Source organism: Lissotriton helveticus, chromosome 4_1 (genome assembly GCF_964261635.1).
Source record: "Lissotriton helveticus chromosome 4_1, aLisHel1.1, whole genome shotgun sequence".
NCBI lineage: Eukaryota > Metazoa > Chordata > Amphibia > Caudata > Salamandridae > Lissotriton > Lissotriton helveticus.
Genome location: NC_136063.1, coordinates 2,047,212,485 through 2,047,239,408, shown reverse-complemented (window position 1 = coordinate 2,047,239,408; position 26,924 = coordinate 2,047,212,485). Strand labels below are relative to the sequence as shown.

Here is a 26,924-nt window from a genome sequence, read left to right as displayed (position 1 = left end):
TGTGCCCCTCTGGAATTGCACCCCTGTCCTGCACGGTGTGGCATGCACAACATGGTGCATGCCACACTGTGCAACAATGTGCTGCAGGCCATGTCACGGCAGCAGTCTGCTGTTAAGGCTCTCCTATGAGCCTAACACAGTTGCCACTGTGAGACCACCGCAGCACCACCCGACTGCCCTTGATTCAACTCAGAATCCGATGGGTGGGCGAACCATGGGCTTGGCAGTCCTCCTCTCAGCACAGTGGTGGCGGTGCTGCAGGAGGACCGCCAAACTTGTAATAAGGCCCTGAATCTAGAAGAAGCAATAGTTGACAAAAGATAGTAATTCGTTTGAGCACTTTCAAGCAGTTGACATTCTTGTAACGTTGCACTTTGAAAAAAAGTTACACTTGTCACCTTTCTGCAGGCAACAGATTCAAAAGTAGCAAGAAAACACGTTTTAATGCCATTTATTATTTTGTAGGACATACTTAAAAGAAAAAATTATTTTATTAAAACTAACATGGCATACAGATATTAAAATATTTTGTATTAGTGTTTATTTAAATTAGTTTTGCACAGGAGTACTTCAATATATACTCAAATCAAACAATGCTAGATCTTTATTATCAAGTATGGCTTCAAAAGACTTCTATACAATGCCTATTTTCTATTGTCTTCTGTATAACAGACGACCTCATTTCTTGTCCCGCTAAAATCTTACAGTTCTTTATTTTTATGTCTAACCTAGACACAGCTGTAGCTGTCTCGCCATTCTCAAGTTATGCAAAGAATTCATAAACAAACAGACAATGGCAAAGCCAATAGGTCTTGCTGTTTTGAAAGAAGCAATGACATTCTCATCTGCTTGCTCTTCAAAAGTTGCAATTAGCACTAACAACGCAGATAGCAGTTCCCTACATCATTGCCAGAGGTCGCTCAAGTTAGACACACAGGCTTTCTGTGACAGGCTGCAGTATTTAACTGTAAGCTGCTACTAGGAATCCCAAAGTCATATGATGCTCCTTTTCACACAGAGCTGCCACTACAGTCCAGGTGTAAGATACATGCACTGCAGAGGTTAAGGAAAGTCAGGTGTGGTAGGTTATGTCTCGTAGATTGGTGAGGTGGGTAAGTATGGCATGGTCGATAATTAGGTTACATATAGTAGGTAAATATGGTAAGTATGGCGGGTAAGTTATGGTAGGTAAATATTGTAGATATAGTTGGACTAGATATATGTAGTGAAAGAGGCACTCTTGTGGTTTGGCACCCTATGATGACCTTCGACTACCATCATTTTAATTGACTTTAGTGTGTTATTTTAACCTAGCCTGGATATATGAGACAGTCCTGCATATGCCTGCTTTTCTTCTTTCTTGTAATTTTGTTGTCTTTCAGTGGGAGCTGTCATGGAGTAGAACAGTCTTGCCAAGAATAGAAGGTGTGGGATGTGCATTTGAAAGCGTGCGAGATGTGTGGAATGTGCTTTTTGGTTTCGAAGTGCAGTGTTGTGAGCGGTGATGGACACGTGCTCGGTGTTGTACATTGAGAGATATAGTATGTGATGCTATAGAACATTGAGAGATAAAGTATGTGATGCTATAAGCAGTTGTGCATAAATGTGCATTGTGTTGTACATTGGTGAGAATTATGAAGGTCTTACTATTGGCTTTGACATGGCCTCATGGCATCCTTTATACTGACTCCATTTTCTGAACTGACACCATTTTTTGTGCTTGCACGTAGCTGCAAAGTGGGGAGGGCATGTTTCTGCTCCTCACTTGTTTTTCGCTCTTCACTGACAAGAGTGAACTGGATATTATCTGTGGAATGTACAACTCTGCCTTAGAGTCAAAATACAGGAGCTTGGCCAGCCTCCGTCTTGGCCTTGACGCAGACTGGTACACTCAGCTCGGTGTTTTCTAATGAGAAGGGGGCGAGGTTTTCTAAAAGCTTCGCCTTACATTTAGTAATGGTATTTAAGCTAGGAACCTTCGAGGGCCAGGCGGAAGCTCGCCACAGAATAGACGTATTGCTGTGGAGGTGACGAAATTTGAGTTCTGATTGAACTCCTTCCTGGGCTGGTGAAGGGCTCCGCCATCTTGAGTTGGCCAGGATGTTGCTTAATCGATCGGTGAGGTGTTCCTAACCATTTTGTATATATTTTCTACTCTTTTGCTACTTGTATGAACTGCATTTTATTCTAATTGTTCATTTTAGTCACTGTATACTTGGTAATCTGCATTTACTAATATATTAGGCCTACCGTTCTAAATTTTGCATTAATAAACTTGTGTGTTTTTTTAAATACACCTGGCTTTGTTTTCTTGCCTCGCCTAAAGGGAGTGCAGGGTTTGGGTGTGGCTTATTGGTGAGAAGTCACATTTAATACAATATGGTAAACTATAAAAATAACCCTGTGAAGGCTATTGTTTTGCTGTATTGATGACAAGAGCACTAAAGTGCATGTTGTTTTAGAGCTGCCTGGCTCCTGTCTAGCTGCCATCTGCTTAGTTAGTTTTAACTTTTCTTTCCACATACATTTGCCCCAGAGGGGAGCATCTGGGAGAAAATTAGTTGCTGGCTTCCAGTTTGGTATTTTAAGTCGCCCGCCTTCGTTGAGGCTGATGCGACATGTCATTGCTACAGCCATGCCCCCTGTTAGCCTGGCCTTTATTTACAACACAGAGCTGCGTCTGAGCCGCAGCAACAATGGCAAAGCTGTCTGCACCTGTCCACGGCCGAACTGCACCATGCGCCAAAAAACTCTGGCCGTTAAGTATCAGAAGAGGTTCCACGGATAATCTAGTCGCAGACTAGTCTTTGGAGCCTGAGGAATGATGGTAAATCATTAAGCTGCTCTCCGTTTAACATCAGCGGGCTCAGTCAGAAATGGGGATTGACCAGCATGTGATGCAGGTTTGCAACCAAGACTGCTCTCCCGCTATCTGGCTCACCTAAAAATCCTCGTACTAAACTTGAGAGTGAGAAGCTGAAGAAGGTGAGTAGCTCAAAGAAGAGACATTTAGGGTGTTCCTGATTAATGCTAGGTCTTGAATTTAAAACAAAACAGGATTTGCTAAATGTTTTGTGGCACAAAACTGATTGTGTCTTAGTTACGGAGACATGGGCCGGTGACTCCTCTGGCCCAGACTTGGTGGATGCCCTTCCCCCATGATTCACAATACTTGGACATAATTGAGCATATTGCAATTATTCTTAAAGACCGGTATCGCTGCTGTAAGGAATCTATATGGTATACAATTTCCTGTAAGGCTTTACGCTTCACATTAAAAATCCAGCATACAAAAGCCTTCTTAAACATTCTAGTCCACAGACCGCCAGGCCCTAGATCAGTCTTTACACTACAAATCGGCCAACTGAATCTAGAGAAAGCTAATTTCACCATACTAGGGGACTTTACTTTTTATTCAGAGGATGTACATGTAGATAGTCCATTTCACTTACTGACACAATGTCTTGTTTCAGTCTCTCCCAACTACTCAATGCTCTTTCGCATAGTGCAGGGCACATACTGGATGGAATCTTCACTCATGCTCCAATGCTGTAAATCAGTAAAGTACTCCCTCTTAGCTGGTTGGACCAATATCAAGTTGGTTTTAGACTTTCTTGGACGTCTACCATCTACGATTCTCGCAAGGCTAATAACAGAATGTCTGGAGCTGAATTTCGGAGCTCTGATGCGACGCAGAAACAGTGAAAATGAATGGTAAGAGACGGAGACGAGCAGCCATTTTGAGACACTCGCGAAGGGCCCGGCCCCGTCGAAAAGAAACAAAGGGCAATAGTCGAGGCCCCCTGAGGATGCGGCAATAAACAGGTACCGCTTACGGCTGTGAGCAGAGGAGACGTGGACTGCCTGGGGCCTGACGCAGGGGGGAAAAAGCAAAGACTCGAGCCACGCATTGGGCGCACGGGAGCCGAATCAACCGGCAGATACACCGCAGGGAAAGGCCCGGTCTGCCCACACACAGGGCTGTCGGCACTGCTGCGGTGACGAAGCCCCAAGGAGTTAAATACTAACATGGAGGACATGGCAAGGAGGTGCAATTTATCATTTTAATTGCCTCCGAAATAAACTACGTTTCAGGAAACTGTTTCAGAATGGACATTTCTTCACATTCGACCACGATACATCAGAGGGCTGATGTGACCCCACCCACAAATTGAGCCCACTAGCTGTACTGCTGGGTACATGACCGCATGGTTGGTGAAGCTTCCATTGTTGTAATTTCTAAGCAGGATAAAGGAGTATATATATTAGACGGTGTGGGGCACATTGCAAGCTGCATGTACGACAGCAACCAACCAGAAAAGTCCCCTGGGTCAAAATAAACTGAAGGTGGCTTCGGAGACCCACAAACTCCCAAGGGGGAACTGCTTCTCCAAGGACGTGGGTTGAAGCTGCAGAGTCCTGAAAGTACACATAGGACACCTAAATGTGCAGTGTCCAAATTGTAGCATAAAAATCGACGGCAACAAAACCATAATAGTTGAGGAGGGAACTCGGAGAGTGGCTAATGGACTCAGTGGAGTGACTGAAAGACCCTTCTGAGGCGGTTGGGTGAAGTAATATTCCCACATAAAAGACTATATTAGACGTCCTGAAGAGCTGGGAGAGAGACCTCCCTAGCTGAAACTTGGTGGCGGATTGGGAAGAGATAACGACAAGTGGACCCATGCTTGTGCCCCGTTGGGCCGGCTTCGCTCTATACTTCTTAAAAGGCAAAAACCTATTGCACAATATGGTGAAAGAGAAGGGTGGTAAACCACCCCAGATGAACAAAATCTCTAACTATGCCAAGCCACTCCCTCTGGATCAAAAGGCAGAAATACTGGCCCCAACACCAATACAGATGAGCAGGTACAAGACTCGGATCGACCGCCTTATATAACGGATGTGCTCGCGGCTATACATGCTACAAGAAATGAGCTAAAACATAAAATGTACTCTGTCGCCATAAACGTGAACCTACTACGGTGTGATTTACGAAAGATCTCAGATAGGGTCACTAAAACAGAGGAGACGGTAGACATGCTCCAAAAGGGAACTACATACCCTGAGGGATACAGTAGTCGGCCTCTAGAGAAACGTGGTGTGCCTCGACGATCAGGCTGAAGATGCGGAAGATAGATCGCAAAGGAACAATCTTCGCTTTGTGGGATTTCCTGAGAAAGCAGAGGGCCCATCTGCAGAGCTATTCCTTGAAGACTGGCTGGCTGGTGCTTTGGCCCCAAAGAAACTTTCCACGTTTTTCACTGTGGAGAGGGCACATAAAGCATTAGTCCCCCCCCCCCCAAGCCGCCTGAGACCAGGGGCACCTCCCAGGGCCCTTATAGCCAGATTCCTCAACTTCCGGGACTGAGACTCTATCCTGCAGTTTACCAGAAGCCGTGGTCCGCTGACATACAATGGCCACCAGATTTCTATATACCCGGATTACATGCAAAGAGTACAAGAACAAAGACCATCCTTCCTGGTGGTGAAACGTCGCATGAGAGACTTGAATCTTAAATATAGCATAGTTCCCGGAGAAGTTGAGAGTCGAAAGTGGTGGTAAAACATAATTTTTCTTTCCGGCGGGGAAGGCTGGCTCAATGCAAGAGGGTCCCCGGGAACCTGTTTGTTGCCCTCCACAGTGACACCAAGGAAATCTGGATCTCAGAGACAACCTAGTCACCAACATCAACATATGCAATCACAAGACAGTGCCAAGAGCCGCAGACCAAGCAGAATAAGGGTTTGCCCGGATGTGACTTTACGGGCATCAGATGTTGTCCCGGACTCCAGAGCCTCTTCGCCCGGAGGCCCCATGAACAGTAACCTGAGCGAGGACACAGATGACTCGAAATGCACAGGGAAGGAATTGGTACTCCTTCAGACACTCCTTGATTGGTGACATTTGGTAAGACCAAACCGGGGTGGTATATGGGGAGGGAGGAGAGCGAGAACAATTTCACCATGGGACATTTAACACAAACTGTGATATATGGTGGGGGCTCGTCCCCCAGAGGCTGGTGCCTTGCCAAGGAATTGGAGGCTAGTCCTCACACCTCACCAGCTAACTAGCCAATACCTCTGAATAGGGAGATGGGTGATAGAGTGTATTTCTTCTTGTTTACTTATTTAGGGTTATAAGTTTGGGGAAATGTTCAGGGGGACTGGGGTGACATCTGCATGCCTTCACCAGTTTCAGTTCAGAAGAGGAGGGAAATTAGATATAGCCCAGGGGATTAACATGATCAGCGCAGTTAAAACAGTGAGGAATTATGCTGTGCGAAAGGGCGTACGGTGTACACTAAGAAGACCATAATGAGTCCGCTAATTACCTGGAATGTTCGAGGCATTGCGGCCTTTGGAAAACGAAGACGCTTATTTGCCTACTTAAAAAGATATAAGATGGAAGTCAGCTGTCTCCAGTAGACCCATGTTTGGGGAGGTTCAATAAAGTCCCTGCGAAAGCGAGAGGGGACAACTGTATGCTACTTCGTATTCTGGGTGTGCAAAGGGGGCACTTATATGGGTAGCGCCTGGGGTTCGGTTTCAATATCTACAACCATGTGGTCAACACAGATGGGAAGTATGTAATCCTACATGGGATGTTGGATGGCTCAGAAATATGTTTCATTAATGTATATGCACACAACAATGACACTGTTTCCTTTTTTGCCGACCTTTTGGAGGCAGCCTCCCCTTATGTGGGAGCACCAGTAATGTTGGCGGGGGATGTTATTTGTGTTCTTGATGGTTCCCTCGATCAGGAGCCACCATGATTCCACATTAAACCAACCATGACTGGTGCATTGCAAGATATGTGGCAAGGAATGCACCTATGAGACCTATGGCGTGAGCGCCACCCCACTACGAAATAGTTTTCATGTTACACAACCCTCAGATATTTGTTGGACGATTCCCCGACCCTGTTGGAGATTGGGGGTGGGGAGGGGGTAGAGGAGTAAGATCCGAGTTACCTCAGTGGCAACTCAAAAGCGAGGCTCTCACAGACCCTCCCTTTGCTGCCAAAATATCGGAGGAACTGACTAGGTACTTCCAGGAGAATTGGGGGTCAGCCTTGTGCCGAGCAACTGAGTGAGAGGCCATGAAGATAGTTATATGGGGAATTTGCATTTAGACCACATACTGTGTGCGATCTCAATTGGAACGAGATGTAGCAATGCATGAGCTCGTCCTGGGAAAATTGGAGACTGAGATCACCAAGGCCCCACAGAAGTTGAGGGAATGGAGCAAGGCTAGGGAGGCTCTTATGACAGATCTCCGCAGACTTGAAAAACATGTTCACACTTCATGTAGACAGAAACTCTATAGGGAATGAGACAGAACCGGAGCGTTATTGGCATGCCTGTAAAGATAGGAAACACCAGTGGTCCAGATACTGCAAATCCGTGCTGAGAAAGGAGTATTAGCATAATAGCAAAGAGTGATAGCTGAAGCCTTGGCGAATCCCCTGCAAAAGGTATACACTAGCCGTATTGGACTAGATCTGGGAGAGATGATATCGTAATTGGACATGATAGATCTCCTGTGTCGAACGCCTGAGAAACAAGTGACTCTGAGTGCTCCGATTACCAGAGACAAAATACATGGTGCTATAGGCCGTCTCAAACCGGCTAAGAGTTCGGGCTCTGACGGGGTCCCTGTGGAGTTCTATAGATGTTTTGCCGCCCTTCTCGTCGACAGACTCCCAGAAGTTTATAATGAGGCATTGGGTAAAGGTACCCTGCCATCTACAATGGGTAAAGCACTCGTGGCCATGAGATAAGATAAGGATACCTGCCAGCTGACCTCATACAGACCAATATCGTTGTTAAATATCGATGTGAAAATATTAAACGGCATTATGGAGGTGCAAGTCCTCTCGAAGGTCTCACAACGAATCCACTCTGACCAGGCGGGATTTATCCCTGGCAGGAACATGACCTGTAATTTGAGGCGACTGGCAGATGTATGGCAGGCCCCAGACTACTGGATGTTGACAGTGCCGTAGCGCTGTTAGATATCGAGCAAGCGTTTGTTTGATATGGCAAGTCCTTTGGCGAATGGGGGTGGGCGATACTTGCCTCCAATGGATGTACTTGCTCTATGAGGCCCATACAGCTGGAGTACGGGTGGGTAGAATGGCATCAAGACAACTAACTCTTAGACGAGGCCCCCATCAAGGATGCCCACTCCCACCCTTGCTTTACGCAATAGTGATGGAAACAATGGCCATCTTGCTGATGGAACCATGGGGAATACGGTTGGGAGAGACTTATCATATGTTCTCGCTGTGCGCAGACGATACTTTGGTCTACTTGACACAGCCAGAACGGTCCGTTCCAGTACTGTTGACAGAAATGCAAAGCTTTGGGGAGATATCAGGACTCTGTATAAATCGTACAAAATCCAGGGTGGTCCCAATGGGTAGAAAGGCCATGGTTCACCCAGAGCTGAGACAGCCCATTGATTTACTGTGGACAGAAGGAGAGTGTTACCTAGGTATAGATCTGAAAAATACAGCCAAAGCATATCGCAAGTCTAATATCGACCGCATAATACAGGGGCTAAAAAGATGTATTTGTTTCTGCGCAGATTTACGGGTATCCCTCATGGGACGCATAGCAATCATTAAAATTATTGTTTTACCCCGGTGTTTATATGTATTACAACACTCCATCTTTATAATTCCATGATCATATTTCGCCATATTAGAAAGTCTCATTGGGGATCTTTTGTGGGGGGGAAAAACGTAGAAGAGTGTGACTAACAACTCTCCAGAGAACATGGGAACGGGGAGGCTTGGAGGTACCCAGACTTGAATTCTACTATATGGCTTCTCATCTGCAACACGCAGTCCATTGGTTAGACAGAGAGAAAAAAATGAGAGCAATCTCTGTTGGAATAAAAATGCTTTAGCTGTGCTGTTCATGAATTCTATGACTTAAGTTAGCCTTAGCCATTTTATGTTTAACCGCCTTTTTGGGCCATGATCGAAAGGAATTCTCTCTGCCTCTTCTAAAAGCAGCTGTGGTAACTTTCCTGTTTCTTCAAGGATGGTCCATGCTGTACTAATGAATGCACTGTTCTTATTAGTGCATACCTTTCCCACTAGATAGAGGCCTGCCCCCACCCTTACAGCGGCGGGCACAGGCATAATGACCTTGACAGTAAGAAAGCATGTGCCCGATTTCAGGATCAAAACTCATCCTTCTGTGCCTTCTTGATCTAGCTGGTCCCAACTGTAAATTTCCAGTCTGGGTGTGTCTTTATTGGTTCTGAATTGTACATAATGTATCACCATGCTTGCTGAAGTCAGTCCCTCTGCAGCAATCATAGGAGGCTGGTCAGACTGGGCTTCTCTCAAGTATACCTGAATAAAATATACTTGGTTTGTATTCTCTACTGTCTGACTCGCTCTTCATTTGTATGAAAGGCTTAGGGGTTGTCACGAGTGACTCAGGAGACCCTAATCGGGTCACTTCCTTCGGCTCTACTATCCAGAACATTTGGAAGTGGCTTGTTGGCAGAACTGTTGATATGGGGGGGGGGGGGATAGCGGGGGGGGGGAACGGGGGAAGAGTTCTCGAAAAGTATCCATACATAATACGACATTGGCAAAAGAATGGGAAAACTTATTGAGAAGAGTTTGCACCTGACAAGCCCTTCTGGGCGAATTGACCTTTTGCAGCCATTGCAGACAGTCAGTTCGCCAGTGGAAAGATGGCGGCTGCCACCTACTGGAAGATCTCTAGGTGAGTGGGCAGTTCATGTCCCGTGAGGAGGCACAAAACACCTTTGGGACTGGGACCAGGTCAGTTCCTCCAATGTGGTAAAATATCTAGTGAAGCGCGGAAAATAAGGGAGGCCTTCCCAGAGGTACCCCCACCACTAATATACTACGGGTTTTCCTATACAACAGCGCTGGGTGGAAGACTCGTCCTACACCTCTATCAGGCACTCCGCGAGGACCTGCCCGTGGGACCTCTAGGACTTCGACAAAAGTGGGATGCATCAATGAATGAACCCTTGACTGAAGAAAAAAAAATATATATGAAGGTGATTTGGATCAGTCATCTTCATACTCGTCTGTTCAACTATCATTCACATTTTGGTACTACTCCCAACAGCATACAACATGGGGCACTTGGTCAGACCACTTCGGCCACTGCCTCCCTTACATAGTGACCATTTTGTCAGATGATATATACACATCCATCTAAAAAGGAGTGCAATGCCAACTTTTTTCGTTCTTTAGCCTTGTACTTTTCTAGTCAATCTTGTGGTTTTAAATTATGTCTGCAGTTTATAGTAATTGAAGACCAATATACCCCTTCCTTTGCTAATACAAATAATATTTTAAGTTTTGTTTTTCTAAGTTCACTTTATTTGGTATTTATCTCAATTTCCCAGCCAGCATTATTGTCAAAGTTTAAGCTGATTTCTCCATTCATAACCAGGGTGCTATGAATGTGACTTCCCTGCCAGCAGTGGAATGGGCAGCTAGGTCATGCCGAAGCTCCCAGCATTGGGAGAGCTGCTTATTTTTGCAGATCCACTACTTCCTTCATCTCACACTCTCCTTCACTGGAGTAGAAGGGTTTCACACATTGGTTAAGGGGATGTGGCATCCTGCAACTGACACAATCCAGACATAGTGATGTCAGTTACGGAACAGTCACCTAGGAACGCACTTGATGGTTTCCTTGCAGTCATGAGGGGGCAAAAACAGTTGCATTCTTCATGAGTACTTGGAATGGGGTCTTGCAGGGCAAGTAACCAAGGGGAGGTGATCGTGTGCTCACTGCAGCACCAGAAAGTCTCTGTGGTAGTGAGGCGAGCAGCCCCGAAAGAGCGAGAAGTGGGCCGTAGGGCAGGGGCGGGGCCAATGCGATCTGCGCTGGTGGAATGCGAAAAGATTACGCCAATATGAGGCCTCAGGGGAAGGAGGGGAGGCCGGGGCAGAACTGCTGGAGAGAAAGCGGTTATAGGGGCCGCATGAGGCCTTGTGTGCCGGGGTTGAGGGTAGGCCGCCGATAATGCGCGAGCAGCAGCTGGGAAGGGGTGGAGGAATGGGGGAGTAGTCAGGACAGACTGCAAGGGAGTCTTCTCAAGGAAGAGAGTAGTTGGTGGGGGGGATAGGCTGCTTGGCACAACAGTAATGAGTTGGGAGGCAGGTGGGGGAGAAGGCAAATTATAGCGAGGAGGCACTGGGCCCGTAGGAGGCACAAGGTGGCGGAAGGACAGAAGAGGAAGGGCAGGGGTAGAAGAGAGGGTGGGCCGCAGGACTCCTATATCATTATAGAGAAGGGGGTGGTTGGAGAGGGTGCCAGAAGGGGTGAGGGCACAGTGGGAGCAGGAAAACACAGAGGAAGGAGGCAAAGCAGCTTGGGGGCACCTGGGGGCAGGCACAGAGGAAGATGGGAAACGCCACAACAAAGGAGGCCCGGTCTCAGCATTAGTGGTGGGATTGTTGGAATGGAGCAACGGCAAAGAAAAAGGGAGTAGAAGCATGAATGGTGGGCGATTATTTGAGGAAGCCTTTGAGGATATATACGAAGGAGGGCCGGAGCGAGGTATGCAAGGCTCATCGGGCATAGGCAAAGTGGCTCAAGGGGTGTGAAGGAATAACAAGCCTGTTGCTCAAAGCGTGCAGTGTGGAGCGCAGGCAGGGCAGTTGGTGCTGTTAGTTGGATGTGGGTACAACCCAGTTAATAAGCTGCACTCCGGGCCTATTCTCTTTCTCACAAGGGGAGCAGTACATCGACATGGTGGGCTCAGGAGAGCACAGTGTGGCTCTACCTTCCTACGGCCAAATCCGTTCTTCAGAACCCTATCTTTGTTGAGCTACTTCAATCGTGAATAGACATATTTATACTAAATGTGATTTATCAAATTAATACCTCCATACAGGCACGGTGATCTTCACTCCTGTAAGAGATGGTGACTCAAAAAATACAGTGAACAGTAAAACCCGTAATTACATTTACCTTACTTCATATCGTTGAAAAATGCTGGGACGGATACACTCACCTGTCCTGTGCGAGGTATTGGCCTCACCTCACCTGGTAACCACTCAGGTTTCAAAGAACCCGCCCTGTAAGAAAATCAGTTTACTTAAGTCAGAGACCCCCTAAATGTGTTGCTGGGATGGTTCTATTCTTGTTCCCAGTCCCTTCAATTCATTAAAAAAAAAATTCCTCTTACAAAAAACATCTCTAAGACTTTATAACCCGGCCTAGCGGCCTCAATGACAGAGCTCAGATGTGCACATTACGCTGTTTCTGTGCCTTATGTTGACAATGCGCAATCCTCTCAAGGTAAAAAATGGCCATATTTCTCTGACTGGTTATATGGTATTAGACATCTCAAATGGGTATGCCTTCAATAGGAATCATCTCAACACTGCATAACCTGCTACATGAGTTATGCAAACCAAGCCCAGCTGTCGCCTAAGAAATACTACATTGGCTATTCAGGCGTGTCAGGTAGAAACGGCTCCACATGAGCCCTTAAGTCCTTATCGTAGCAACTTCAAGGTTTGGCTCCCAGCCCAAAACGGAGCTAACTCTAAAGTCGCTTTCCAACTACACGAGCAGTGTCATGTAATATATGACCTCCTTATTCGCCACATGTCCAATATCCTGGCAAATCCAATTTTGCCACATGGTTACTTCTTAAGCGTGTGTAACAACAAGTATACCGCATATGAAAGGCAGATCCAGTTGCAAGAGATAACATACTCAACATCAAGATCGCCGCTGTCGCAGCGATAGCCAAGCGCAAAGAGGTCTATTGTACCATGCACTAGTAAGAAATACCATACACAACAACAACAAAATATAGCTGCTCTAGCAACGATAACCAAGAGCCAAGCGGTCTGTTATCCCGTGGACTTACCTCTCCGTCGGTGGCTCGAACCTGACCTGAGTTCGTGGAAGGTACCGAGGCACTGGAGAGTCTGCATTTACGAGGCGGCCAGCCGATGCACGTTGTGTCCCATTGTTGACATTGCATCACGTGTTTAGAATACGTGATGTTGTTTTACCCCATATAAGGACTACAAGATGACATCATCTAAAAGCGAATTACGGGTTTTACTGTTCACTGTATTTTTTGTGTCACCATCTCTTACAGGAGTGAAGATCACCCTGCCTGTATGGAGGTATTAATTTGACAAATCACATTTAGTATAAATATGTCTATTCACGATTGCAGTAGCTCAACAAAGATAGGGTCCTGAAGAAAGCAAGGGCAAGAGCCCCTTTTTTGGCTGAAACTAGTAGACCGATTAGAACAGCGGCGTATTTGGTACAAGCCACTCCTGCACTAGTTTTAATAGGTTTGAAAGCAATACTGGAATAAAAGTGTTTGTTTGCTTCAATATCCTTTTTAAAACTTTCACACTATTTGCACTGCACCCACACTTCTCATCGGCTGCTGTTACATAGGAACGTAGGCGTATATTGTCTATACTGGCGACCAAGTTGGTTACTGTTTTACCAAGGGCTTTCCTCTCTTGAGGAATTGGCAACAACTAGTAGGTCATCCCATCCATAGAGGCACCTTCTTTAACTATGAGGTGTTGCGGTAGGAAAGCAGGAGTTCCAGATGATGACACTGGCCACGAAGGGCAGTTGATGGAAATCCTATAGCTCCTTTCCTATGTTGTAGGAAGATCACACTAATGAGGTGTATGGTGTCACATACGGTTTGGGGGCTGTTTGATCAGTAATTGCATTTCTCACTATAATTTTATGACCACCAGATTCCTGTTGTGTTTGTACTAGTATGGAATTGGGGATTGAATCTGTAGTTGGTCGGTAAATATTTTCCCTTGGACCCTTGTTCTCTTGTGGAACTATGTGGAGAATTGTAACCGTGAATCAACTGCTGTCCCAGAAGGGAAGGTGGGTGGTGACAATATAACACAGTCACAATGTTCCCTCAAAATGTTTCCACTGTGAAATGAAATGAAATGAAAATGATTTTTGTAAAGCGCACGTAGCTGCCCTGAGGTGTCCAAGCGCTGAGACTGAAAGCGAGAGTGCAGTTACAAAAGAGTGATATAGCCGGTAAGAATTCTCTTTATTAAACAAAAACGTTTTTAATTGCTTGCGAAAGGAAGTGAGTTCTGGATTGGACCTTAGATATTGGGGGAGGGCATTCCACATCTTGGCCACATTATAGGAGAAAGAGCGGCCGTGTTGGGTCTCTCTGTGATGCAGCCAAGAAACTGATCATTCATGTGAGTGCAGCACGTAACTTCCAAGATCAGTGGCGTTTGCCACTCCATTCTACTGATTTACAACAAAGCAAAAAAGGAACATTTCTACAAACATCTGCTCCCCTACTCGTTTTGACTAACCAGATTTTATCTCGGTGAGCTATTTTTAGGGCCTACTAATCCGTTCTGGCGAGCTGCCAAAAACCAGGTGTTTTATTCCTTCAGAGCATGAATGAGCAATAAAGATGCATTTAAATCTTGTTTTTATATTGTCACATTTGCTGTGGGTTCAAAGACAGAAGACCATGCCAGCTTATGTTTTCTTACAATCTGCTGCTTACTTTATCCCGGCGATTAGTAGTGCAAACTTCTCCAAGGAAATCCCTGAAAATTCAACAGCCAAAAGTATCTTTCCATCCCTAGAGTAAACTGCGAGCCCTTACGCTTATTTGCATGTATTATCAGGGCTGGCTTTAGTGCTGTGTGCACCAGGTGTGACAGTGTTTGTTGGCAACCTCGCAATTACCACCTCCACCACAGATTCCCGCACTACCACCCTTAAATAGTGCCCCTTAAGTCTCCATAACCACCGTCTCTCTCATACATTTAATTTGTTTTATACCAGTGTGGGGTGTCAGCGCACTTTACATTACACACACATTCAACAGACAATCAATGATCCGTGTGCATATCAGTGTAAAGGAAATGATCCATAAGACAGCACTGCACGGTGAAGGAGTCACATGTCATCCATACTGGCTGGCAGTATAGTTTAAGAATGCTTCGTCTGGAGAAGTACTAACTCCGAATTCAAAATGTAATAAGGTTGGCGGTCCACTTTAATAATAAGAATTAATTTCTACTCAAATGAATCCTTTTTGCAATATTACTATGAGACTGGGAAAAAAAATCCTAATGCTCTAATCTATGCCTTGCAATTAGCTTGCAGCTCTTTATAAAAAAAAATATTAGATTATTTATTATTATTTTATTTTTATTTCTTTAACTTGTAAGGTGCAAACAGCTACCCAAAAAGGGTTTCCCGGCGCCGAGACACAGCACAGAAGGTCGCAAGGGTTTGCGGGGTTGTACAGATTATTGCTCGAACAACCAGGTTTTGATGTTCTTTCTGAATCTAGCGTGGTTTTCCTCCTTACGGATAGAAGGAGGGAGTGCGTTCAAAAGGGTTGGACCTAGATGAGCAAAGGATCTGCCTCCCATTCTTGCGAGTTTGAACCTGGGCACGCAGAAATTGGCCGCTGATTGTGACCTAAGGCTGCGTTTGGGAGTGTAGGGATGGGCTAATGCCAATAGGTATCTGGGTGCAGTACCCGCTTTTATTCTGAACATATAGTTCAGGGCTTTAAATCTAATTCGTTTTTCTACCGTGAGCCAATGCAGTTCGCGTCGGTAGTTCGAGACCCTGGTGTTTTTAGGAATTCTACACAGCAGCCTGACAGCTGAGTTCTGGACAAGCTGCAGCCGCCGTACTACGGCTTTATTTGAACCAAGGTACAAGATGTTACCGTAGTCAAGCCGGGATGTAATGAGGGCATTGACTACGGTTTTTTGGGTGGAAATGGGCAACATCCAGAGGATTTTTCTCAACCACTTCATGATGGTAAAACAGAGGCCGACGACTTTGCTGGCCTGTTGTTTCATGGAGAGGGAGCTGTCCACAATGACCCACAGGTTGCGTACCTGGGTGGCTGGGGTTGGAAGATTTCCCATCTGAGAAGGCCAGTGGGAGTAGTTCCACAGTTCGTGTTGTTTCCCCAGGAGGAGAATCTCCGTTTTTTCTCCATTGAGCTTCATCTGGTTTCTAGTCATCCAGCTGAAGATGTTACGGTTCCATATCAGGATTCTATATCAGAATTCTAACTTCAATAAACGGCAAGTAACAAAAGGATCTCTCTGACAAAAGCAGTTACCCAATGACCTATGTACATTACTTTGTGATCTGCAAGGTTATCATTCTTTGCAGCAGGCATTTTAACCCTCAACGTTACCTTAAGACAGAGGTCTTCAAACATTTTTTACTCTGAGCCCCCCCTAAGCAAAATGTTTTGAGGTCGGGCCCCCCTCCAAAACTTTATGGCAAGCATTGGGGAGCGGGAGAGACATGGCTGCGTGCAGGGAGCGGGGCTATGAGAGGATAACAGGAATACTTTTTCTATAGCTTATGAACTGCACTAAATATGAGACTTATAGAACAGCAAATGCATCAAACAAAAACTGATTTCGTCACAAACAAACGGCTCCCCATAATTGGGAGGTTGAGAGCCCCTCACACTAGTTGACACCCATGCAACTACACCTGCTGCACTAATGATAACTGCAGTCCATCTCTTCTGCATCTTTTACCTCTACCCCACCATGACGGATCATCACCTCGGTCCTAATGCTTGAAAAGAAAATAAGCTCAGATGCCGCTTTTTTAAAGGTAGACAGTCATAACTGTGATGCAGTGGGCCCCTCATATCCCTGGGCACCAGTCCTGATGCATCTGCTTCCTTAATGATAACCAGCAGTGGCCACTTACACACTTGGCAGCAGTACCAGCTTCACTAATGAATGTCCCTTTGTCCCTTTCTTTAGGGTCTCTCTCTGAAGAAGATGTCTCTGGCCATTTGTAAATATAAAAATGAGTACTCATACAGTGCTCCCTATTCTGGGCTTTCTCTTAGACAATATCTATGAATCTCGCTCCTTTCCTGTCTCCTAGACCATTACTGTGAGGCCCCAGGGATCAAGAGGATTAGGGTTCTGCATCTGAATGCAACCCTGCTGGGCTTCTACCTGCACCCCATGGACGCCGCTTTCACAAAAACCTGCCCCTGAATGGTTAAAACGGACTTTGAGGAGTCTCTGCCTCAAAGCAAAGGGTGTTGTGGTAGTGATGAAAGTTACAGAAAGCAGCCTTCTTACCAGCCATCAATTGATTGAGTCACTTAAAGCCAAGGCCACTGGAATTATGAGTTTCTGCAGCAGTAGCGTTTTTCACATAATTATCAGTGTACTGCATTTGCTACATAATCTGCAGATTTCAACAAACAAATAAACCTTGATTTTAGCTCAAACAGACCAAAAGTTACTTAAAGCGTGACAAAATGTTCCGGAGCAGTGGAAGGCCCTTTGCAAAGATTGACTGGCGATCTTGTAGTTACTTACTGCTGTATTTGGGTGTTAAAACTTGAACAAACTAGGTGAAATATTTCCCCTGACAGCATTACCTTGAGTTAAAAGGACAAAATAATGAAGTAATGCCAACCACAAAATGTGGCGCATTGCGTCGCATAATTTACCTTTTCTTGCTGCATAATTTTGTCAAACCTGCAGCATAATGAGATGTGGTCTTCTGCTGAATAATTCCAGTGGCTCTGCTTAAAGCTTCATGGTGACAAATATGTATTATTTTTGAGATGTAATGTAAGGGTGTTATCAGATGAGATCTGGAATAGTAGACACACTTATGCTTTCAATTCAGTTTGATTACTTATTACTAAAAAGTAGTTGGTGAAGTTTGCAGACGCTGACCACTGCACGACGCTTCTTGGACTCTCTGCCCCTTTTTTCAGCCTTTCCACCCACGCCTCGCGGCCCCCGCTCGAGGCTGCCTAGTGCCGGCTCACCTGATCAACGAGGATACCGTCGTGGGACTTCCAAGGACTAAGGGACTGCGAGGACCAGCGGGCGCTGCTTCAACTAACTCGCCGCAGCTGGTCCTCTTCCCGACCCCTCCCGCCTCACCTTGAAGAGCGTAGGATTGTGAGCGCTCTGTGTGAAGTCTGCAGACGCTGACCACTGCACGACGCTTCTTGGACTCTCTGCCCCTTTTTTCAGCCTTTCCACCCACGCCTCGCGGCCCCCGCTTCGCGGGTGCCGCTCGAGGCTGCCTAGTGCCGGCTCACCTGATCAACGAGGATACCGTCGTGGGACTTCCAAGGACTAAGGGACTGCGAGGACCAGCGGGCGCTGCTTCAACTAACTCGCCGCAGCTGGTCCTCTTCCCGACCCCTCCCGCCTCACCTTGAAGAGCGTAGGATTGTGAGCGCTCTGTGTGAAGTTTGCAGACGCTGACCACTGCACAACGCTTCTTGGACTCTCTGCCCCTTTTTTCAGCCTTTCCACCCACGCCTCGCGGCCCCCGCTTCGCGGGTGCCGCTCGAGGCTGCCTAGTGCCGGCTCACCTGATCAACGAGGATACCGTCGTGGGACTTCCAAGGACTAAGGGACTGCGAGGACCAGCGGGCGCTGCTTCAACTAACTCGCCGCAGCTGGTCCTCTTCCCGACCCCTCCCGCCTCACCTTGAAGAGCGTAGGATTGTGAGCGCTCTGTGTGAAGTTTGCAGACGCTGACCACTGCACGACGCTTCTTGGACTCTCTGCCCCTTTTTTCAGCCTTTCCACCCACGCCTCGCGGCCCCCGCTTCGCGGGAGCCGCTCGAGGCTGCCTAGTGCCGGCTCACCTGATCAACGAGGATACCGTCGTGGGACTTCCAAGGACTAAGGGACTGCGAGGACCAGCGGGCGCTGCTTCAACTAACTCGCCGCAGCTGGTCCTCTTCCCGACACCTCCCGCTATTTAAAGTGAGTTACAGACGCGCTAGCGGGACGCGCGCGGAGCGAAGCGCGGAGCGAAGCCCGGGCCAAGGGCGGGCCCGTTTCAGCCCGTTCCAGACTGTGAGAGACTGGACTGGGCCACGGTATTTGTGCTTTCATCTCTTGACCTCCTGATTTATACTCTCTCATTGCTAAAAACTCCGGCAAACTATACTTCCATTCTTGTTTACTGCGAAGTTTAGCCTTATTGTTTCCTTAATATTACTGAGCTAGAAACGTATAGAGCGTGATCATGAATAGAGCCACCAGGAAGAGAAAGACAGAAAAAAACACTGATAAAATTACTGACATAACTGGTCCCATTGATGTATTTTTAAATAAGACAAATGCAGTTATTGACAATACCATTCAATTGATAGAACGAAGGGTGTCACATGAACTGGAGGCTGCAAGGAGAAGATCCTCTATGGGTCCCCTCGCTTCAGCACTAACTCCAATCCTTAAGGGGCCGATAATTCCCTTGTTGAATCAAGCAAGTGCACAAGTTCACACAGTTCCAAACACCGTGGACTTGTCCGCAACACAATTATCATCAGGGTCTGACTCGGTGGATGACTTAGAAAAAACACCGGATTTACAACTTCTACACAACCAAGACTTAGCTGTGGAACCTAATTTAACGGGTGAAAGGGAGGGCGCCATACCCAAGAGGTTAGGTAGTGGGTTGGTTATACAGGAGACTCCTTCTGCCCCACCAAATATTGCCTATCCCTGCAACCCGAACAAGAACAGTCATATCACTGTAGTTCCGCAAATCCATTCTTCCACCAATAGAGTGGTTCTCAACACGCTCCCACAGATCACTAAACCACCGGGGAACCTAGATGAAATAGGCGCTGTAGGTGGTTTACATAAACCTTGCACCACATGTGTGTCACTGCATGATTTTCTTACTAACAGCTTGGGGGAACTGCTAAAATACCACCTGCAACCCTTAGAAAAAAGTATAAGGATTATCGAAAAACAACTTGCAAAACTAAATACCCCTGTATTTACTCAAAAGTCATTGGGCACTTTAGATACGGGGGATGGGAAACCCAAAGAGTTAAGTAAAACGGCTCAACCGCTTATTTCACTAGCGGCTTGCCCAAAGCCCCTTGCACACGATAGAATAGCAGACTCCAACACTAACAAAAGTGCCAGTTCAAATCCACAAAACACACCTAAACCCCTGACTGCAGATGGGAAGGGTCAATCTGATATTATCAGTGGTAGTGTACAGCCTACCCCGGCCCTCGTGGCCCTAAACACCCAGTTAGCGAATTTCAAGGAGACCTTACAGTCATCACAGAAAACTCAGCCTCCCCAATTCCAGGGTAGAGAGAGAAAGGGTACTAGGCATAGGCGCCCGTTCCATCTGCCGCCTGAGGCTACCCCTTACACAGTAGTTTTAACAGGGGTGCCAGAATTGACAGATGGCTCGGATGAGCCCCCGTGGTCATTGAGGAACAAAGTTCTGCAATGGCTAAGTCAAAATAGACCTCTCCAGTCATCACACCATAGCAGAATAACTTCTGTGAGAAGAGTGCACTGGATTGGGGACACGAAAAAAAGTCTACAGGGTGACTGTGTTATAGTCAACTGTGACGATCCTGCCATGGTTGACTATATCTCTTCTTGGCCAGCCCTCGAAAAAAGGGGGGGGATCGACGTACAGCGTCTTTCCTTCTTTTATCCCCCTTTAAATACCCCCAATTATGCTGTTCCAACTGGCTGGGATGAAGTGCAAGACTGGCCCTGGACGCAGGTGGGTTACTCGAATAGAAACAGGAATAGCAATAATTACTGGTCCAGAGGCTGGGATTCTCGCCCCTGGTACCATAGTAGAGGAAACTCAAATCCTGACTTCTGGAGGGGGGCTCCCACAAGGAACAGATACGACTGCTTAGACATGGTCGATTGACCAACAAAGGTCATCCCTGGGGCTTTAGTAATCTTAACCCCCATAAATAAGACCCAAGATGTCCTTACTCAGGCAGAAAGTACTAATTCCGTGTTAAGGAGCCCACTAGATCATGCTAAGGGGGGTGGAAACCTGTTAGGCCTACACCTAACCGAGCAAACTAGTATGCCACTAACTGACCAAGGACTTGGGTCCACAGTCGAAACTACCTGCATGTCCGCACACCAATGCAGAGCAGATAATATTCTAACTCATAATGAGTTTGGAATTCTGCCCGTGGGTATTGCTCCAGCAATCAGCCAGGAAGAACCGAGTCCATGCAACGAGGGAAAAAAAAACTTGTTAAAAATAACATCTTGGAATATTGCCGGGCTAGCTAAAAAAGTGAGGAACCCGTTATTCCTAACTTTCATGGAAAGGCAGGACATAATTTGCCTGCAGGAGTGTTGGGATTTAGACGAGACCCATGTCGAGGGTTTCAGCACATTCTACGTCCCTTCGATTCAGGGTACTCGAGGTAGAGGCTCGGGGGGACTGTGCATCTTTACCTCTAACCTCTGTAAGACAGAAAAGTGTATTCATGAGGTTAGTGGCTCAAAGGCAGGGGTTGGGAGCCTACTACAAGGTCTGTTTATTAAACTAAATGGGCGTTCTTTCTTTCTAATAAACATCTATAGTAACGCGCCGATTGTGGAGGTTAAAACCTTTATAGCGGAGCTTGACTCACTGCTAAGGAGAGGTGGGCAGGGGGCAGACTGCCTTCTCATAGCTGGGGACTTTAATTGCCACCTATGCCCCTATAGCCAAACAAAAAACTGTGGTATTTTTGACTTAAGGGGAGACCCGACCACGCATTTTGAACACTCCATAGTAGGCAACCTGCTAAACCAATTTATGCACGATTGGGATTTGGCCTTCGCCAATGAACTATGTGAGCCATCTGTGTCATTTCAGACTACTTTTTGTGGCCGTGGAGCAGGTACTGTAATCGACTTTATCTTAGTCTCAAACAGGAATCAGGGCTGGGTGGTGGGTTTTGATACGGAGGATCTAGCAATAAGCGATCATTTCCCTATCAGCACTTCCCTTAGTCTAGGGAATTCGGGAACCACAAAAACAAGCACGATAAGCACACTTCATGGTCGCTCAGTGGCGCTGGCCAGAAAAAACGGCTACGCCATAAAATGGGCAAAAATCGATCCCACAAAGTTCCTGAAAGACTTGGTTCAGAAAGAAATGGGCCAGTTTTCCATCTGCCTAGAATCAAGCTCCAACCCCGAGCAAATAATACAGGCGTTTGACGGGATTACCGCCACAATAAACGCCAAGTTAAATAAGAAACAAAAGCTAGGGGAGGCAAAAAGACTACATGGCTGGTTCAATCGAGCCTGCACCAAAGCACATAAAGCCCTCTTACAGGCCCTAAAGACAGTCCCAAGGGATAGTGGCAGAGTTAAGGAGGCTAGGCAAGCATATAAGCAGACCTTACGAACCAGACAGTTAGACCTCAAAAACGCAGCCTGGGAAGCCCTTATTAAGGCAAGTGCCCTAAGGGACAACACCATGTTCTGGAAAGAAATCAATGCTCCCTTCTTTTCAGACAGGAAGGAAGATTCTTTGGAAATTGGCATACCAGAAGATACCTGGGTTGACTATTTCACCTCCCTCTACAAAAAAGAATCACTTGCATTGCTGGAACAAGATGAGTTGGAGGTAGAGCGAGAGGTCCATTCACCGTCTCACAGAAATTTTCCACTAAATATAATGTTTACCCCTGCTGATGTGGAACAAGCGATCTGCCAGAGTGCTAGTCAAAAGGCCCCTGGGCCTGATGGAGTTCCCATTGATCTATTTAAGGGGAATGTGGATCTCTGGGCCCCCTTACTAGCAAATGTCATGAACGCTTATACCAATTTAGGTTTTCCCAACACATGGCACGAAGCAATACTCATCCCAATATTTAAAAAAGGGGACAGACAAGACCCAAAATGTTACCGTCCCATCTCCCTGCTAGACAACCTAATGAAAGTAGCAGGGAGGGTTCTCTTAACTAAATTACAAGCATGGTCTGAGAGCAAGGGGATTCTCTCAAAATTCCAATATGGATTTAAGTCCGGATTGGGAACCGTAGAGCAAGGTCTAAATCTGTCCCTAATAATAAATAAATATATTGGAGCAAAAAAAGGGAACCTTTTCCTAACATTCGTTGATCTAACCTCGGCGTTCGATTGTTTAGATCACGGAATGTTGTGGAGAACCCTGGCCACAATGGGGATAGATAATAATATTTTAAGTTTTATTCAGGAGTTGTACAGAGATGCAGGCGCTACGGTGAGATTTGGCAAAAATGGCGAGCAAACTAGAAAGTTCTCCATAGCAAAGGGTGTCCGCCAAGGCTGCATACTTGCGCCATTTCTATTCAACTTATATATTAACGAGGTAGCAGTCTCGTTAATTGCTCTGGAGGTGGACTACCCAAAGATAAATGGTCTCCCAGTCCCACTATTGCTATACGCTGATGATGCGGTGATTATGGCCCGCACTCAGCGGGGACTCCAAAAGGCGTTAATGGGTTTTGCAACCTTTATGAGTTCTAGGGGCCTAAAAATAAATGTGGGGAAAACGTTTACGATGTCTTGTACCACCAGTAAAAAAGTGCCTGACTGTAAAACCTTTGTTAATGATTCAAAGATAGCTGTGTCTAAAACGTTTTCTTATCTGGGCATTATTTTTAATAACAGGGGGACATGGTCCTCAGCGATCACCTCCCGGAACTTGGCTTTTGCACGCTCGATAGGGGCAGTTAAACAATTTGCCAAAAAACTAGGCGGGAAACCGGTAGACACACTACTTAAGATATACGCAGCTAAGTGTGTGTCTACGGCTGTTTATGGGGCGGGGATCTGGGGTCTTGCGGATCCCTCTCAAATACAAAGGGTGGAAAATGCTTTTTTGAGATACCTTCTAGCAGTCCCGCGCTCTATATCCACCACCATATGCCACAATGAACTTGACAGACCCCACATTAGTGATTTGATAAAGATAGCGCCAGTTATGTTATGGTTCAAGATTTGGACATGTGAGGACACGACTTTCAATAGGGAAGTAATTCACGATTGCTTGGGGCAAGCCGAGGGCACCAAGCAGCCGTGGTTGGCATATGTGAAGAAATTTCTGAATTCTATTAACCAACCAGAGTTATTCTCAAATCCAACATCATGTGCCCTAATCTCAAAAAAATCACTAAAAATGTCATGCCTTGGTTTATTGGAGGACAGGAGATATTATTTAGATGGGCACAAGTCCACTATCGTTGCCCATCGCCAGATCCTCCATGATCAAGGCCTCCACCCTTATCTGGCGCCCAATTTTTCATCCTACCACAGAATGCTCTTAGCACGAATGAGGACGGAATCTTTTTTCAGGTTAATAACGTTCCCCGTGCCAAATGAGTGGTCCGGGAACCTGATAAAATGCCCGTGCGATGGTGTAGCCACCCAGTCTAACATACACTGTATCCTCTTCTGTCAGTATTATCAGTGGGGGAGGAAAAAACTTTTGATACCACTGTTAAAGGCATGGGGTCTGAGAAGTTGCAAATCTGCCCTCCATCGATTGTATTTGCTTCAAGATGAGCTCACCATTGTAGTGATGATAAAATTCTTGTCGTTCATTATAAAATGCAGAGGAACCATGAGAAATGATTAGGAGCATGAGGGTTTGTATGAGTATTATTTTGTGCCTAATAACATCATATAATACACAAATATGTTTATATTTACCTCAATTGCTCCTTCGCTTTAATGAATTTATCTCCCCATCAAATGTTTTTAAATGTAAAGTTTTTAATGGTTTTTAGATCAGATTAATTGATAAGCCTAATGAATTGTATTTGTGTAGTGTCTTTTAAATTCATGCAATTTTTTCATTGTGTCTTGATTGTATTTTGTATTTATGTTCGCTTTTATGGTGTTTGTTAAATACCGAATAAAGCTATCTTTGAATCTTGAATCTACTAAAAAGTATATTTTGTAAGAACTTGTTTTATCTCAATCACTGCATTATTTTGCAGCACCCTAGCTTAGAGTATGTAAATAAGTTTTTAAAATAGTGACTTCTATATTCACAGTGCTTTCTGCCATAGGCTGGGACAAATTATGCCGCAGGGTTGACTAAATTCTGCAGCCAGCAAAGGCGAATTATGCTGCATAATGCTGCATATTTTGTGGTAGCATTACTGCATTATTTTGCCTTTTGTACACTTGTTAACACTGTCCTGGCTTTATTGCCCCTCTTAAGTACCTTATTAACACTAACATATAGCAATAAGCAACAGAAAGGTGACCAGCCAACCTTTAGAAAGGGCCTTCCACTGCGAGGTAACATGTGTTGCAGCATTCTTAGTGACTTTTGAAACCGTTTGAGCTAGAAACAAGTTTTAAAAAAAATCTGCAAATCATGCAGCGGATGATTGATTATGTGGCAAATGCGGGAAATATATAAATAAGCGCAACATGCCACAATGCTTAATTCCAGTGGTCTGGCATATACATACAAAGGTCACTATTCCTCTGCACCAACTAGGGTTCAATTATGTGTTGCTTAGCTTTAATACACACAGGCATCTGCAGCGATGGTAGTCGCAAGCTAAGGTTCCATAACGTAAAAGCGTGCATTTACCACCAGTTAGTTTATTATCCAATTTTTTAGCAACCTCTTTGACCCTGCCAGCACACCTGGGGCGCAACTAGGCCCGAACTTGATCCTGCAAGAAACTTCCAGTTTTATGATTAGGGTTGCCAGCTCATTATTTTGATGTCCCAGGTGGTACAAAAATAAGCAGTCACCTAAAGCTGTATTTTCAGCATTTATCTGTGCATACTTCAAACAGCAAATATAAATAGAAAGCACTTTAAATTGCGTTCTAGGGCTGCCTGGAAGATCCATGACTGATAATTAAAAGAAACAAGGACAGAAAAGTCACATTACAAATAAATACATACTTCTTTATTTATAAACCATATTTAGTGCCAAAACAAGCAGTTTGCAGGCTGTTTATGCAACACATGGCTGGCATTTTTCTTTTGGCAACTTGAAGCCCTTTTAGCCCTGTGGATGTTGCCGCCTACCTGTATAATTCTAAAATAAACTACTAACTTTCCAGCTTGGCTGCTGTGCTCTTCTAATGCAGCCCAAGTGTAACATTCCACACAATTGCCTGGGAGGCCTATGTAATAGTTAAATTCCAGTCCGGGAATATTTTAGAGAAAGTTAAACATTCTATAAATATTTTCAAACAGGTTTCAAATGGTGTAATTTAGCTTCACTGTGGAGACCCAGGGGCTGCTGCCCTAAAGGTACCTCTGAAGACCTAGGAGAACCTCATAACCCCCAAAAGTACTTCAGCCCTCACAGTAAGCAAAAAAAAGCACTATAATTTCCAGAGCAATACAGTTTAGGAAGCTAATAGATACTTTACTGCCTGATAATTCTAAAAGAAACTTTGTTTCCGTTCTGGGAAAAGCTAATACTCCCAGGAGGGGGTTAAATTCATACAGCAGCTGCAGTGGGAGGCAGGAGTCTCCTCTGCTAAAACCGAAAGCAAATGAACAGACAGTTCACTGTGGACTGTCAGTTCGTTCGCTTTCGGTTTCAGCAGAGGAGTCTCCTTGCCTCCCACAAAGTATTTCAGCTCTAGGCATTAACCTCGTGAAAGTGCAGCAGCATGGGCCCGATTTCCCCTTCTTCCACCCCCTCCAACCCTCTGTTATGGCGGAACCTCTGCACAACAATCCTCCCACAAGCCCCCCACCCCCGCCCCCGATTTCGAAAAAGCCCTCTCACCTGTTTCAGATTTCAAGATTTCAGCAGTCCTTCAGAGCGCGGTGCCCTGGGAAAGCCTCCACAGGAAACCAGGAATAAAAGGCAGCGGGTAATGGAGGCAGGAGTTTTATGCCCGCAAATTTCGCGGCACTTCCGGCAATCTCAGCTGCTGTCCCCCTCATTGACATGCTGATTTGAGAAAGCCGAGCAGCAGCGAATCAAACATCACCATTGCAAATGGGTGAAGACTTGCGACGTGGGACAGTAGGGAAAAAAGATTACAACAAAGGTAAGAGCTTAGGCAGGAATGCGCCCCCCCCCCCCCCCCCCCCCCCCCCGATGGTGGCG

The 26,924-nt window shown here is 45.8% G+C and overlaps 1 protein-coding gene across 1 annotated transcript in view; it reads right to left on the bottom strand.

Annotated features, from left to right (window-relative positions):
• Window positions 1-26,659, bottom strand: part of LOC144829513 (transcriptional regulator Kaiso-like) — a 29,487-nt gene extending 2,828 nt beyond the window's left edge. The window contains exon 1 of the mRNA XM_078688727.1: window positions 26,598-26,659. The gene's annotated coding sequence lies outside the window, so the exon portion shown is untranslated. The remainder of the gene's footprint in view (window positions 1-26,597) is intronic.
• Window positions 26,660-26,924: the final 265 nt, after the last annotated feature.